Source organism: Anarhichas minor, unplaced genomic scaffold, assembly GCF_050575085.1.
Source record: "Anarhichas minor isolate MPS153535 unplaced genomic scaffold, ASM5057508v1 ptg000074l, whole genome shotgun sequence".
Classification (NCBI taxonomy): Eukaryota; Metazoa; Chordata; class Actinopteri; order Perciformes; family Anarhichadidae; genus Anarhichas; species Anarhichas minor.
Window position 1 is genome coordinate 1545216 of NW_027466520.1, and position 15750 is coordinate 1560965.

Sequence of the window (15750 nt, forward strand, 5' to 3'; positions counted from 1 at the left end):
CATCTAAATAGGCGAACACTTGTGTTGAGATACACTTCAGAAAATATATACCTTTCCTTTCAGTTTGAGAAAAGGTCGGAGCTGAAAAAGCTGGGGCAGATGTGGCTCAGTGGGTAGAGCGGGTCGTCCTTTAACCTTGTGGTTAAACTGTCGCATGTCGTAGTGTCCTTGAACAAGACAGTGAAACACAAAGTTGCTCCCCGGGTGCTTCACAGCAGCCCATTGCTCCTACACATGCTTGGGATGGTTAGATATAGAGGTCAAACATCATGCGTGTAAATGACAAATGAAATAAAGTTTAGAGGAGAACTTTCATTTCTGGTTTGAGACATGTACACTGCTGTCTTTAAACATGCTACACACATCCTCAAATACAGCTGAATCTTCTTATTGTGTGCCGCATAATCATTCAACATATACTAAATTCTAAAGGGAAAAGGATTTGGAAATTGTGTGCTAAAAACAATCAGCAGAATGCAATAGCTGTACATGTTCAGCTGCTCTCAAAGAAATGAGAATGCACTTTTATTTTTGCATCCTTTGAACACTGGAGAGCAATCACACCTTCACTGAGCCCGACTGAACTCATCGGCTGCCTCGATGTAGTTAGTGACAACACGGACTCAGGCAAAACTAAAGTTTTCAGTCCGCTGTGCGGCAGGAATTCCAATTAAGGAAGAGAAGCTCAACAAAACAAGTGACAACATAAGGACTGCAAGGTAAGTAACAGCGCCTTTCCTTGTAGGTAACAAAGGCTGCACGCTGCACTGTGTGCGGCCACATCATAATAAAAACCTCCTACGGTATATATGGTTAAACACAGTGTTTTTCAGCTTTAAACATTGTGTGACAGGATTTAAAAATGTGTCTTTTAGAAGATATAGGTTATCGTTGTTTATATACTTTTTTACAGCAGTACATCTTTGTCTCTCATATTTAAATTAATTGATTTATCAATCCTTTACCCCAAAATATAGTGACTTCTGAGTGCTACACCAAACTGCTAGAAAAGTGCAGAAAGGCAAAAAGTGTGAAGGTTTTCTCTCCTTTTTCTCTCCTTGAGGGGGCACAATAAATAAATACAAAAGCAAAACCACACATACAATAATCACAAGACATTATTTTGACACTATTAACGAATATTTTAAGGCCAAACTAGAGTCATAAACTTGTCTGGGCAGACATCCAATGACTGTAGGCCCCTTCTTTTGATTTTTCTGTCATCTGGCTCAACTCGGCAATTTCGGGCAAGACTCCTAAACATTGTGCCCGCCTCCTGCCCCGCCCCCCCAGATCCACGTTCTATTGGTAGATGCCAGGCCAGGAGGGCCATAACGAGGGGCTGGTGAGACGGAGAAGTAGCCTTGGGCAATGTGGATGCTCAAGTTGGGCATCCAAAAGTAACCTTTTAAAATGCAAGCATGGTACGAAGCCAGACCTCACAGGGACAGGTTTCAGGATGAGCGCTTATCTATTCAGCAACAACACCTAAGTCTGCCAAAATACTGCACTAAGCAGCGCAGCGGACCAGGGAAAGGTCATACGCAGCCATATGCAAAACCCAGCTGTCTTCCTCCGCAGACACACGGCTGCACCGTCGTGAAATGCACACTATATTAAACAACTCGGGAGTGAGGAAAAATGCAATTTCAAGAGACATATCGGATTGATTTTGCAGTGAAATAACCCAGATGTTTTGAAGTGTTATTGCTTTCATATCATTTTGAGGGTATATCCATAAACATCCCACTAGCAGATAGTGGTATGCTCAGCAGAAATGTGTGACAAATGAATGAATCGCGCAGCGGGCCAGCAAGGACACTGCCCCAGATTTAACCCTCGAGATGGCAACTTCAACAAGGTGCTGAGAAAGGATTCCCCCCCATACAAGCCTTAATAATCTCCATTATTTATCTGCTCGATATACAAACACAAGGAAATGCACTAGGTTTTATGCATTCAGATGCCATGGGCAGCATTCTTTTTGCTGTATTCTTTACTGATAAATATTCCATTACAGAGATAAGGCTGTGGAATTGAGAGCTACGGCACACACAGAAATATATATGCAATGCGTTTTGTTTTTAGACCCTGAGCTGCCGCATATTGCTCTGAGACTACCAAAATAAGAATGCAGGTGCACACAGCGCCCACTGCACTGGAATCATTCGGCGTATTGCCGTCAGTGCTGGCGGAAAAAAACAGGTTGAATCACTTCCCTTTGCTGGGCTGTCTTCAGATTTCATGAAACACGCAGCATTTTGATCTTGATGGCAGAAAGCTGATCTTGAAAGGGAATGGCAGGAGCGATAACACTTATCTGAGAAAACAGGGCAATACCCAATAGTCAAACGGATGTTCTACTATCTGTAAAAAGTATTATTCTTAGAAAAGGGCGGTCTCTGATGTTCAGGCTCCAGGCTTTGCACCTTGCACTGTAATAGAATAAATGCCCATATCTATGGACTGTAAAAAATGAGATTGGAATTGTGCAACTGTAATCCAAAGCGGAGGGAGGCTTTCAGTGTAATCAATCTCCAAAAAGGCTTTTAATGGAATCAATGGAGAGAAAGGGGATTGATTTCTGCCCCCGTATACAGCCATTTTTAGATATTCACTCTATGAAAACTCTCCTCGGTGGACTGAAAACTTCCATCCAGCGATATAGGTTAATTGCATATTGAGCAAAGCAGCCCATTTGTTAAGTGACACACTTGTTCTCGGTGACCATTAAGTTGGAAAATGCTATATGGCAGTGAGGAAATATAACACTGAGCTCTGATCTCAATCCTGAAAATAATTCTTACCTCACAAGCCCACCCTGCAGTGAGATGTTTGTCTTTCAGAATAAGGTCTCTCTCTGCTGCTATAAGTAAAACTGCTGTTGACGTTCACAGGAGGTATGCTGGTCAGTGCGCGGCAAATATTGACCAGTTAGGTAATGTTAGGGGATTACATATTGTGCAATACATCCAGTTTAAGGACACACTTTTTGGTCTGGGGTGTTTTTTATGGTTTGGGTCCCTTAGTTCCAGTTGAGGGAAACGTCTATGCTACACGATACAATAATACTTGAGACCATAATGTGTTGATAAGTTAGTGATTGTTCTTGTTTCAACGTGACAGTGACATGGTTTTGTTTGGAAGAACAAGCCGTTCTCATCCGAACTCTTGACATACCGACGCTTGGTCAGACCACTTGGCGTCACTTTCTAACACACTGGGTAGCCCAGCGTGACAAACTACGCAGCTCCACTACGGTCGCAGTGAACACGTAGTTACCGCTGTGTAGGTTTAGGCAACAAAACAACTTAGTTGGGTTTAGGAAAAACATCACGGTTGGGCTTGAAATAAGTTCGTAAGCTAAGTCAAGCGAAAACAACGGAACATAACAACGTATCCTCGTACAACGAAACCCGGTAACGTGTCAACTTCCCGCTGACCTCCACCCCATCCAACGGCTCTGGGGTGAACTCGAAGGCCGACTACAAGCCAGACCTCACGAGCCGACATCAGCGTTGGACCTCACTGATGCTCTTGTGGCCGATTGAGAGCAAATCCCCGCAGCCAGGGTCCAAAGAACCCGAAGACTAGAGGCTGCTCTAGCAGGTGATATTCCACAACATTCTGCCGATGTAGCGTGTTAAGATATATGAAGGTATCGTGTACAATTGTTCTCAAAAACGGCACAAGGAAATTGCTGGGCAGAATATTAACACACACACACACACAAACAGTAGGCAGTCAGAGCTAAAATACTCTTCTGCTGTTGGCATAGAAACAGTGCATGGACAGTTAAGGTTAAAGGGTAATACCACTCAATCTCAGCTCTTAAAGCACTTATGTCTTTACTAGTGCACACACGCCCTTCTCTTCCCTCCACACAGACAGGACATCAGGATCCTGACCTCGGATTTGTCAAAAACGCTCCGCTATCTATAGACACGTGTCCGTGCGTTACAAAGAGTCCCTAATGATGTGTAATTCATCTGTTTACTCAGATTCAGTGATGAACTTTGTAACATATATGCTTTTTTACGGTTGTCACCGGATTTTTATTTGATTGTCCGATCAAACTGTAGATATTAGATTCAGATTGTGACGGTATAGATTTTACATTTATATTCCCATCGATCTTCCCATGAAATGAAGAGTTACATGAGCAGCATCGCCCTCAATCCATTGTTAGCTCAAGGCGGCGACCACTTCAGTCCAAATAAGCAAATCATTAAATCCTGCTATAAAAAGCAACACTAATTGTATTTGCTGCTGTGTTTCTTTGCAAACAACCGTGATGACTCACGATTATGTTCTACATCTTGGTTCGTTATGTAGCGATCAGAAATGAGTCCAAGATTGAGGTTTCTGTGAAGCTGACATAATAAAGTGTTAGAAAAGCAAAAAAAAAAAAAAAGAAGCAATTTTCGTACCTCATCAAAAATAATTACAGAGCCACAGTTGCTGTAGGTGCGCTGGGCGGCTTTGTAGCAAACGTCGTAAAACGGTGAAACACGTGAGCTTTAATGCCCGCAAATCATGCGACATGATGTCAGTAAAACGCAGACAGCAGGCTAATGTTTGCCGACCCAGCCGGTCTGTGATCCCTTCTCCGCCAAAGGACAGCAAAGGGACCGGAGAAATGATCCAACACTGCTGAGTCCATCTTTCTGTGGACAGAGTGTTCAGTGCTCTTTAGGAGACAGTTCATATTTCACTGGTGTGGGGAGGAGTGACCAAACCCGCCACCTCAATTTCATTTTGCAGAACTTTGTGTGAAACCAAAAAGAGTAAAAGTAATCCCATCTGAAGCTGTGAAATAAACAACGTGTGAATCGTTCTGTGACATGTTCACACCGCTGTCACGTCGGATTCTCTCACGCCGGCGTCTTTTCTTCTCTTGGCCCCGCCTCCCTCCACACCTCTTTTGTCCCCTGTCACTTAACCGTGTCGGTGTTTGGCAGAAGCCGCGACGAGTTGAGCGTCAAACGGAGCTGACAGATTGTTGACATCTTCACTCTGGGTGCGCCCCGGATTAAATGCTCTTGACAGGGACTTCTGTTTTATTTCTTCGGGTGAGATCTGATGAATTATGAAACAGTCATGGTCGCGTGTCGGCTCTCGTGTCCGCGTGACACGCGGCGGTCATGTCAGGCCCCCGTCCTTTCGTTGGCTGTAATGTATTCTCTCTATGTCATCCATTGTGCTTGTCCTTGTCCACTGACAAGCCACGACATCACAAGGGAGGAGTGTCCGGGGACCAACAGGCTTTGAAGGAGATACCCTGAAACAATATTTCTTATTCATAACCACGGGACAATGTTTGTTCGTATTAATAAAACCACAAAAGTAATGTGGTTCAGATAGATGCCTCTAGGTTGTTTGCTTTGGTTGGTGTGTGTGTGTGTGTGTGTGTGTGTGTGTGTGTGTGTGTGTGTGTGTGTGTGTGTGTGTGTGTGTGTTTTTCTCTGTGCAGTTTGTTCACTCCTCTTCCCTTGCAGTGATGTCCATATGGTGGAATGATATTCTCAATTTTTAGGGTTTGTATATAAAGTGGATCCTTCAAGCTCACCAAACACATTCTCTACCTGCTGAGCACAGACTTCCCAACACTTTGATCATCAGAAGCCCCCCCCCCCCCCCCCCCTCTCGCTGCACCACGCACAAACATGCACACACTCTTTAAACACACACAGTATCTATGGGCTGTTGTGGACGCTAGCTTCGAAAAACTATCCCCAAAGCTTCTGTGTTCAGCCATAACACCTTGAAAGGCTCAGCTTAAGGCCGGGAACACGTGCGATGCTTTTCTTTTAACGCAGCGAGCGGCACCCTTTCCCCATGCATTATTAATGCTCGGGGCATGACAAGCGCCTCCGAACTACAGCATGTGGCTAATGTTTATAATGAACCTGATTCGTAGCCTCAGCGATGTAAAAACAAGTGTTGAACCGAGCGCTATCCAGACACATCTCTTGGACCAGATGATGAAACCTCTGCGCTCTCTTCCCCAAAGTAAAGACGTCACGGAGCTCCATCCTCACTTTCAAAAAAGGGCTTCTCTGAATTTTTATGCAATAGTAAGCAGAAAGAACTTTCCCTAACTTTCACTTTTTTTGTGTTATCTCCTTTATTCAGAGTTTATTGTCTCACGAGTGATGTTGAGCACGTTGTGACGTTTCAGGTTCTATTTTCTTCAAGCATCTCAGAGCAGAAAATCAGCCGGGCAGTGACGCATATTTGGTCGTATTTTTATGCTCAGGGGTAAAAACACTTTACCAACTTCCTGAACTAGGAAATGACTCATAAATCCGCCAATATTTAAGAGGTCTCCAGAGGTGTCCTCACCTGTTACGAGTTGCCGGGAGAGTGCTGTCAGGCTGAGCAATGTGGGCACATTCCACGGGAGAAGAGATGTTTTTGGGAACGCTCGGATAAAAAAAAAAAAATGAGCTCATTAAAAAAATGGCATGTTGACAGAAATTGAATATTTTATTTTGGAACTGACCTTGTGTGGGATGTGATTATGCCATCAACCATCTCGGGATGGGATCCCACCAGCCGCAACAGCCAGCGACCACGCCCGGCTTCGAACTCGACCCTGGTTTTAATCTCAGCTACACGCCCGTAACGTTCCGCGACTGCATCTGGCAGACAGAAATGTAAACACCTGGTGACTCACACGCAGACTCACTCATGGTGAAAACTTCACCAGTGTTGCTATCGCGGCTGGTAATGATGAGAACACAATGTTTCTGCAGAAACCAAGATACATCTGGCAACGGCCAAAAGTAGCTTTGAGACAGCGGCGATTTAGAATAAGGTATTCAGTTATCGGTAAAAGCGTTATTGCAATATCAGTGAGGACATTTGATTACATTATTGGTAAAGCTATTACATTTTTAGGGAATTGTTTCATTAGTCGAGCTGCAGGGCTGACTAGCATAATTTCATGAATCGAGTGTATTCATTTATTTATTTGGTTGTTGTTTTTTAAACCTGGCAGGTGGCTTGAAATCGACAATGTGAATGTTATATTCAAATATTCATCAAGGATTTCAGCTATTTATTGACTTTGACGTTATATTTTTTGTATACAACCCAGTTAACTTTGTTATTTTCTTATAGATATGAGGCCTACACATCAAAAAGTGGTAATTATTTCTGCATTTAGAATCCATGTTTCTGGGTTGCAATATGTAATGATACATATATCTTTGCAGCCGAGAGTGTCGTTAAAAACAAAAGCGACGTCACACCCTCCCAGGAGTCTCCTTGCTGGAAATAGTACGAGGAAACGTCGTACTCTCAAGTCCTACACCAGGCCGAGTGTTTTTAGTCCTCTAACGATTTCTAGAAAGGGAATCTGAGACGCTCGATAAATCTGGGCCCAAATGTTTCTGTTCCCAGCGATGCTCACAGCTGCATTTTAAGCTGTACAATAAAAGCATCCTATCTGATCACTGCCTCAGGTGTCTAAGCTGAGGGTCTCTCTTTGTCAGTGATACAGCCCACCGTCCACTCCTCCATGTCAAGTAGAAAGTCAGACAAAACAGATTGATATCATCTGACTTAGTGGCATCCTTATCGTGATCCTCGTGCTGTTGTTCAGCTAATGCCTTGCCTCTTGCCTTGCCTCTCTGCGCTGGGTCTCTCACCCACGCTGTTTTTTGCAGCGCTAATGTGTGTTCTTGGGGGTTTGGTTTTACACAGATTTGGCATCCTAACTGTGCCATTTCTCCCCTCCTAATCTCAGAAACATGACTGCGATCTGATCCAAACCAAAAGCCACTTAGACAGACTTACACAGGGTCTGCTTTGGCTGGCAGACGACAGACGGCTGAGTCTTTTCTTTTCTTTTTTTTCGCAGTTAACTTGGAAAAGAATGAGATCTGAGTAATTTGAACACTCGGCTGCAGTGGTCAAAGAAAATGGGCCTTAATTACAAAGCTACACAGTATCCGGAATAATGAGAACATGAAATAGAAAGCTGGGTTTGCTCATCTAACATCTTTGCAATACATTGAAACAGAAAAGGGGAATTCATATCGAACAAAGTGACTGAAAAACCCTGAAAATTGCTGATTAATCTACTGTTCTTGCATGGAAAAATGAGTTTATTGTTCACACACAATACAGGCAACAACGTCTGGTGCCATATATATTTAGGTTGTTTTCACTGAATGTCAGCAGGCTCTCATCAATAGGTCACAAAAAGAGGCTAGATGAAGCTTTTTTACAAGCGTACCTTACAATAAAAATTAACTTTTTGTTTTTTTCCACATACGTAAGTGATGTCCATATGTCACAGAAGCGATAAGCCAAACACAAAAGAGATGGAGTGGGGGGGGGGACGATAACGCAGGATTGTAAGGTAGTGTGGAGTGAACGGAGCGTGGGAGGAGCCCGCCTGTCTGTCTGTGGTAAACACCCGGCTGCTCGTGGCAGAATAGGGAAGCAGATGGGTCACAGAGAGAAACATATCAGTGTGTGGAGTGACATCCGGAGATCATTACATCCAATCAGAGCGGCGCAGGAAGTGCGGACGGATTGAGATTGATGGCACCAGACGGCTGCCTTACAGCTTTGAATAAATGAGGAGAAGGAAACGGGGCAACAGAACAACAAAACCACAGTGTCCTCTCCATGTCTCACCCATAGAGAGAAAAATGCCCTCTCTGTTCCTCGTTTCAATGTGCGGCATTGTGCGCGAGTGTTTGTGTGTGTGTGTGTGTCGGCGCACAAGCTTGTGTGCACGCGCATTATACTTTGTGTAATGTGTAGTCGTTTGGAGGGATGCGAGCAAGAAAGCAGGGGGAGGGAAAGTGAACGGAAGAGAGTTCTTCACCAGTGGTTTCTTTTTGTCTCAGTGTTGTTGAGTTCATGTTACAGACATGCAGCCTGTGTCCACACTGCAGTGCAACGCAGATATAAACACATGGCTGTTCAAAGGGGCTCCATGCCAAACAGGCTTCATGTTGACTGACCTCAATGAGGATGAAGTGTCACTGACGGTAGCTACAGAACTTTGGAGTGAAAAAGGGCATAAAAAGAACAGCAGCAGAGGACCGAGAAGTTTTACATTAATATGACTATTACACATAATGCACACATAATGCACACATACCTTTGCAGGCGTTTCAGAGACACACAGAATATCCTCTACCAGCAAATCAGCAAGTCAATTCCGATCGGTGAACACGAATAAAGTATAAAACAATTATTATACACAAGTAAAGAAAAGGAAACTTATCACGTACAGCTACTTTAACGAAGTGGCCAAGAACGTGCAGGCGGAGGTTAGCAACAATGCACTCAGTTTAATTTACAGAAGTGAACAATGGTTCAGGGTTAACAATGTATCTATTCACTCCTACCTTCTAAACAAGTTGCAAGCACAGTGTGTCTTTTACTACTTAGTTTCAAACAAGTTGCATGCTTTAGTTACAGGACTACTCTTCAGAGGGCAGCTCTCTGTTCTGAAGCTCTTAATTACTTGACATCGTGGCTGATGCATCGATAAGAGACATCTGAAACTAACAAATCATCTCTTTTTGTGAAGAGATTTGATGAGTGCGTTGATTTGATAGTGATATAGTGAGCTGGGTGTTACCATGGACTTTTGTTCTCTTTACAGCATATGAGTAACCCGGTGCGCTTTACGAGTGATGTATCTGCTTTGGATGGATCTCTGACAGATGACGAAGTGTTTTATTTTTAGACAGAGCTATTAGGCACACTTCTCCAATCACCGCACACAGCCAGTAAACAGCGTGGCATTCTGATTTGTTCATTTTGTCGATACACCGAGCAGTGCCTGTGTAAACCTTAAATGAATCTGAGCCTCGGTGTACAAAACTACTATAACTGCTCCAACCAGACATTCTAATAACAGATCTGATCAACAGGGGACATGCACATCCAAACCTATCAGGCCTTCTCCAGCTCTCGAGAGCAGACCAGCAGCTTGTGTTGGAGAGTAGATGTCTATCTATAATCAATACAGCACAATCTGGCCTTATCTCCCCGTCTGATATGCTGCACAGCCACTTTTCCACACCCTCCAATGTCCTCCGGCGTCGCATCCCAGAACGCTGACAGCAATTATGGATTGCCACCTTTTTCCAATAAGCCAAGAGTCAGTATAGCCGAGCGACAGTCAAAGATTCTAAATTTGGTGAAATAACTTTTGGAGTAAAAAAAAAAGAAAACATGATATGAAGTGAAGCCTATTATTTTTTTCCCAAATATAACTACAGCACTTCTGGCAGCCTTCTCCTGCTGTATTCACCCTCCATCCACCATTAGTTTAACTAAGAATGATGCCCACACCATGTTGTCGCTCCCCCTCCCCCGTACTCCTGCTGTGGTTTTGTCCCTGTAGAGTCGCTCTCTACAGCAGGCTGGTGACCTCAGAGCGAGCACTGCCCAAGGCTTCCAAAGAAAAAGATGCCTCCTCCCGTCTGATGGCGCCCCACACCCACCCACTAACTCTAGTCCACTTTAGGGATGTCATTGCCTTCTTCCTCTATGCCCTGGGGCCTACAGGGGCCAGTGATTTACAGATCGCCATATGGCCAGCCCTTAAAGGAACATCTGACGGATAGGATGTTTTTCTTCCATGTGTGCATGCGGACTATATTATATTCATACTGTACTGACCCCCACGCCATTCTGCATATGGTACCTGAGGCGTAATCTGTCAGTGTTTGACACGGCAAGGCTATTTTTCTTATGCAAATTGTTGTTTACATGCCCTTTTTGTTTCTGACGTGGTTCAGTATTTTATCCCGAGGATTTGGGTTATGTTGCGAGGTCTGCACGGCTACGAGTATTGACAGGGGTGGCGGCACAATGGGAGTGATGGCATGGCTCTGAGACGGAAAGAAAGGAATAAAGGCAGGGGAGAGGGGAGACGGAGCAGTGCAGAGTGGAGGATTGAAGCAGCCCTGCTGGAGGCTCGCCACGGGCTACGTCTGACATCCCTCTCTCTGATGGACTGATGAGATTACCCTGACATTTTTTCCCTTCTAATTTAAATTGCATTACCACGAGGATCTTATGTTAGCCAGATCTCCATATTATTCTCAAGGGATTTGGGTTCCATTTTGCTCTCTGCTTCATTCTGCTCTCTCCTTTTTCCACTCACACTCAGAGGGCGGAAATCGTCTCTACGCCTCGCATGTATTATCCGTTGGCAGGACTTCACGGATCCCATTTCAGAGACGGTGCCGCATATTCAGCGCCATATATCACGTTAGTGCAGTTCCCCCTGTTCGGGCCCCTCCTACAGTAAACTAGAACGATGCAGGTCACCGTGGTTGCAACTGAACTACTACATTTGATTAGTCAACTATCCTTGCACTGTGGACTTTTAACAGAATGAACTAACCAAGCAATTCAGCCTGAAGGTCATTGATAATTAAAGATAACCCATTTAAAAAGCAAATCCAAACATAGACCGTGAACTATACAGATTGGGGTCATGAAAGCATGTTCTTTTATGCCACTAATTTACATTCAACCTTTGCATTTCACCAGCGCTTTCACCTTGACATTTAAGGTTAACTGACAAATTAGGGCACATTTTTTGGGGGGGGGTTTGGGGTTTGTGTGCACTTCTTTCGTCTGTGTTCACGACCAGAGTCGGCTGCTTTTTCTTTGCTGCGCCGCATAGCGTAATGGTCTCAATTAGTCTAAAAGTCACCGCGGGTAATAATTCACCTCTCTCAGGCTTCATTTCCTCAGATTCAAGTCAAGCATAGCACAGGAAATGACACTTCAGGAGCTTTTAAAAAATGATGAGGACAAGCGAAGCGATCAGGGCGGTAAATCAGGTGAGTGACTCGCGGATGGCGACTGAACGAGGTGGCGACGGAACCTGTCAGTCGCCGCTGTGACATGTTCATCAAGGTGCGGGTGACATCGCTCAATCACTGTATCCGTCACTAGATAGACCGGTCAGTGGCATCAAACACACATCTCATTATTTGAGTGTGTCCTGCTAAAATCAATCACTGACAGTTCGGAGTGTAATTTATTTTTTTATTTTGCAAGTAGTTTAATCTTACACTATATTTAAGGATCCACCCAATGCAGGCATTTGAACCCTGATAGTGAGGTCAGAATGTTTGTATCATAATCATTATATCAAAATAAATTAAAATAGATTCTCTCCTGACATCTGAGCTGAGAAGCATTTAGACCAGTGGGAAACTCAAATCCTCTGCTGCAACACAGAGAGATGTCATTTTTTTTAGGTAGATCAATCTGCTCCACCTGGGACTAGTTAGCACAGCATTTCTCAACCTTTTCTGTCTCGTGATCCAATTTCCAGGTCCCAGAATTCACACAACCTCAATAACGGTTGTCAAGGTGTCATGTGAATTTGAATATGGCACAGAGATTAGAGGGAGCTGAACATGTGTTATATTTAAATGCTGATTGATTTAATTTGACAAAAGGTAATTGATTAAATTCTTTCCTATTTTAAATGTTATAATTAAAATAATTAGAGTCTTTTTGTCTGCTTTAAATGTTGCTTTGTCTGCTTTATATGTTGCTTTGTTTGCTTTATATGTTGCTTTGTTTGCTTTAAATGTTGCTTTGTTTGCTTTATATGTTGCTTTGTTTGCTTTTAATGTTGCTTTGTTTGCTTTAAATGTTGCTTTGTTTGCTTTATATGTTGCTTTGTCTGCTTTAAATGTTGCTTTGTCTGCTTTATATGTTGCTTTGTTTGCTTTATATGTTGCTTTGTCTGCTTTAAATGTTGCTTTGTCTGCTTTATATGTTGCTTTGTTTGCACATCAAATTGATGTGATTTAATTTGTGTTGTTCCTAATAAACAAACGAATGAACTAGAATGTTTATGGTTTGCATAAAACACTTTGGATTGTCCTTCTGTAGCAAAGGTGCTATAAATATACTTTACTTTCCATATCTGCTCTGTAAAATATGTCTCTAAATCTCTGACAGCAACAAAAGCATATGCAGTGACCCCGTTTGACCACCAGGTTGAGGAGCTCTGTAGCACTGCCTTTAGTTTCTGGTTTAATTGATTTTTGTAGCTATGGTCCTGCAGAAACCTTACACCTGTACATGTATTCCTCCGATCATTTTCTACATCAGTACATTCTGAATTCAGTGCTGTACAGGAATTATGTCCAATGTAGGTGTCCTTCGTCTAATATATTCTTAATTACACCTTGTAAATGATGACAAACGATATGGCTTGTGTCACATTCCTCCATGCAGGCTAGACAGAAGAGAGCCTGGCAGCAGGTATCATCTGCACCTTGTAAAAAGTTCCCGGTAAGCACCCCGGGGACAGGAGATCAGTGGTGACCTTGAGTCCACCGGTGGATAAAGATCTTTTTCATATTCATTCCAATCCGGAAACCATGACTTACCAATCATTAAAAAGCTTATAGATTTGGCATCCCTGGGCCATCTCCATTCATCATGCAGCTATAATGGCTATACTCCGCTGACATGCAACTCTCACACTAGTTTGTGCAACTTACAATTATCACCTTTCGTGGAGGTGCTTTGTTCCCTGTTCTCTCTTTTTCTATTAGATGGCAGCGATTGAACTTCTCTCACTTCTCTCATGATCTGAAGTGACTGAAACCCAACAGCACACATTTAGCTTCTGCTAATAACATGTGAACACTTGTGATTTTGCTCATTTTTAGTCTGGATGATTTAAAGGCAGTGATTGAAGAGTTTCGAGGATCCTACACATATTTTACTTTACATTGATTCTGCTGGTGTCCAATATGAATTTCATCCCTGGCTGGGAAATATAACATTTACCTTGGCTGTAGCGTTCTACTGCTACATTCTTCAGTATGTTGAACTGCAAATAAGCAATACAATCTGAATCTGGGTTTTGTACGAGTCTCAAACTTTCAAAGACACAGAAATGATTAATTTCTCGTCCGTCCAGACTTTCCAGGAACCCTGAAAGCCTTTGAACGAGTTCAATACAGTCAAGTTGTCAGTTTTCGAGACGAGAGCAGATTGAGGGTAAAGAGCCTCGGGGGTAATGGGATGAAGTCTGTTGCCACATTGTTGCAACATGCGTGGGACTCCCTTGGGAGGGCTGGAAATGGAGTCAGGACACCGCTCCTTCCTGACATCTCGGGCCCACGTGCCACCGCCTTCACATCTCCCCCTCTGTGTTTGATGTCCAAATTGAGCTCCGCTTCATCGAATTCATCGCTGCCTCCCCTCTGTGCCCCTCCTCTCAGCGCCTCTCCTACGGTTCTCAGAGGAGATGTTGAATCTAGTCTTAAACTAATAAATTGGGTTGCTGAAACATAGGCCTATATTTTGTTAAATATGGGATATTGTCCTGTATTTCCAAAAGGATCACCAGCAACATGGAATCCATAGAATCCCAAATACAATATTTAACATGCACATTCTATTTATTCTTCTGCACAGTTTATAATTAATTCTTAATTTAAAGGCAGTTATAGGACACTTTCTCAGTGTTTCTCTTAACATTACCAATGGACTAAGATTCAGCTTAAAGGAGCTGCTAACCCTAAAATAATTTCATTTAATAATAGCTTTAGTCAAATGTTTGAGTGTTTGAACATCATACAACCTCAACATCTTTTGCACGGTCTACTTGTTTTGTTTTTTGTGCATAAATTGTCAAATGGTCGGAATCAAAACTGCTGCTAGTCGCTGAAGAAACAGAAGAAATCTCTGGAAACTCAAAGCAACACGAGGATGACAGGCTTCTCAACCCTGCTGGCCTCCCGCTGGCTAAGTAGTCACAGTTTTCGCCTCAAAATTCGCTTCATTGGTCAGATGAGTTTCCACACATTTCACTTTGAAATGAGAACAGCGGAGCGGAGCGATGGGGTACCGCTGTTTCTGACATATCATCCATGCTCATCCGTGGCCACTTTTTTATTACCTCAAAGCAAATATGAATACATAAAAGTCATCTACCGCTGCTTTAAATGTACTGACTGATAATTAATGGCGCCAAAGTTCTGTCAAATACCCATATCGGTCAAACTGGAGTCCGAGCAGGACTTCACGTCTGCCGCTTCTCTCTGCTCGGCTCACTTAACCCTCCTCGCTGACCCTCTTTGTGAGTGCTGGTCCAGCGCTCACTCGGTGTGTTTTGGTGTGGCTGTCGCTCCGCTGTGGCACACACTGGGTAGGAACAGGAAGGAGCTGCGAGGATCGGGGGTGGTGCTGGTGAGACTGTTGGGGTTACGACGGTGGTTGGAACAGATTGGTTGATATCACACTCTCACCTCCGGGGGATAAAGGACCGGGAGGCGTTTTGGGGTTTTGGACATGTGTGGATTTGTGTGTGTGTGTGTGTGTGTGTGACAGCAGGAGAGGGTGGGTGAGTAAGGGATTGTGGGGGAATACAAAATCCTCAGATTGCTGAGTTTGGACGCCATGACCCCACACCGACCCCCATTTCCTGTCTCAATTGCCTCAGCATGAGCTGGGCTCCATTTCACAGCACGGCTGTTTCTCCTCTTGTCCACAATCATGTGGACTCATGCGGGAGTCCATACCACGGACGGCTCTATCATCATGAGTAAATAATGACAAAGGGTCATTGTGTGATCATGCGTTGGAATGTCTGATCCCAGCCTTGTGATGTCTAATGGGATTGACTCCCATTTTAATGAGTATCACTGTAACAATCAAGCCTCCACAAAGACTAAAGATTCAATTGGCAACCGTGAATTAAAAGTAAGCTTGGAGGCAATG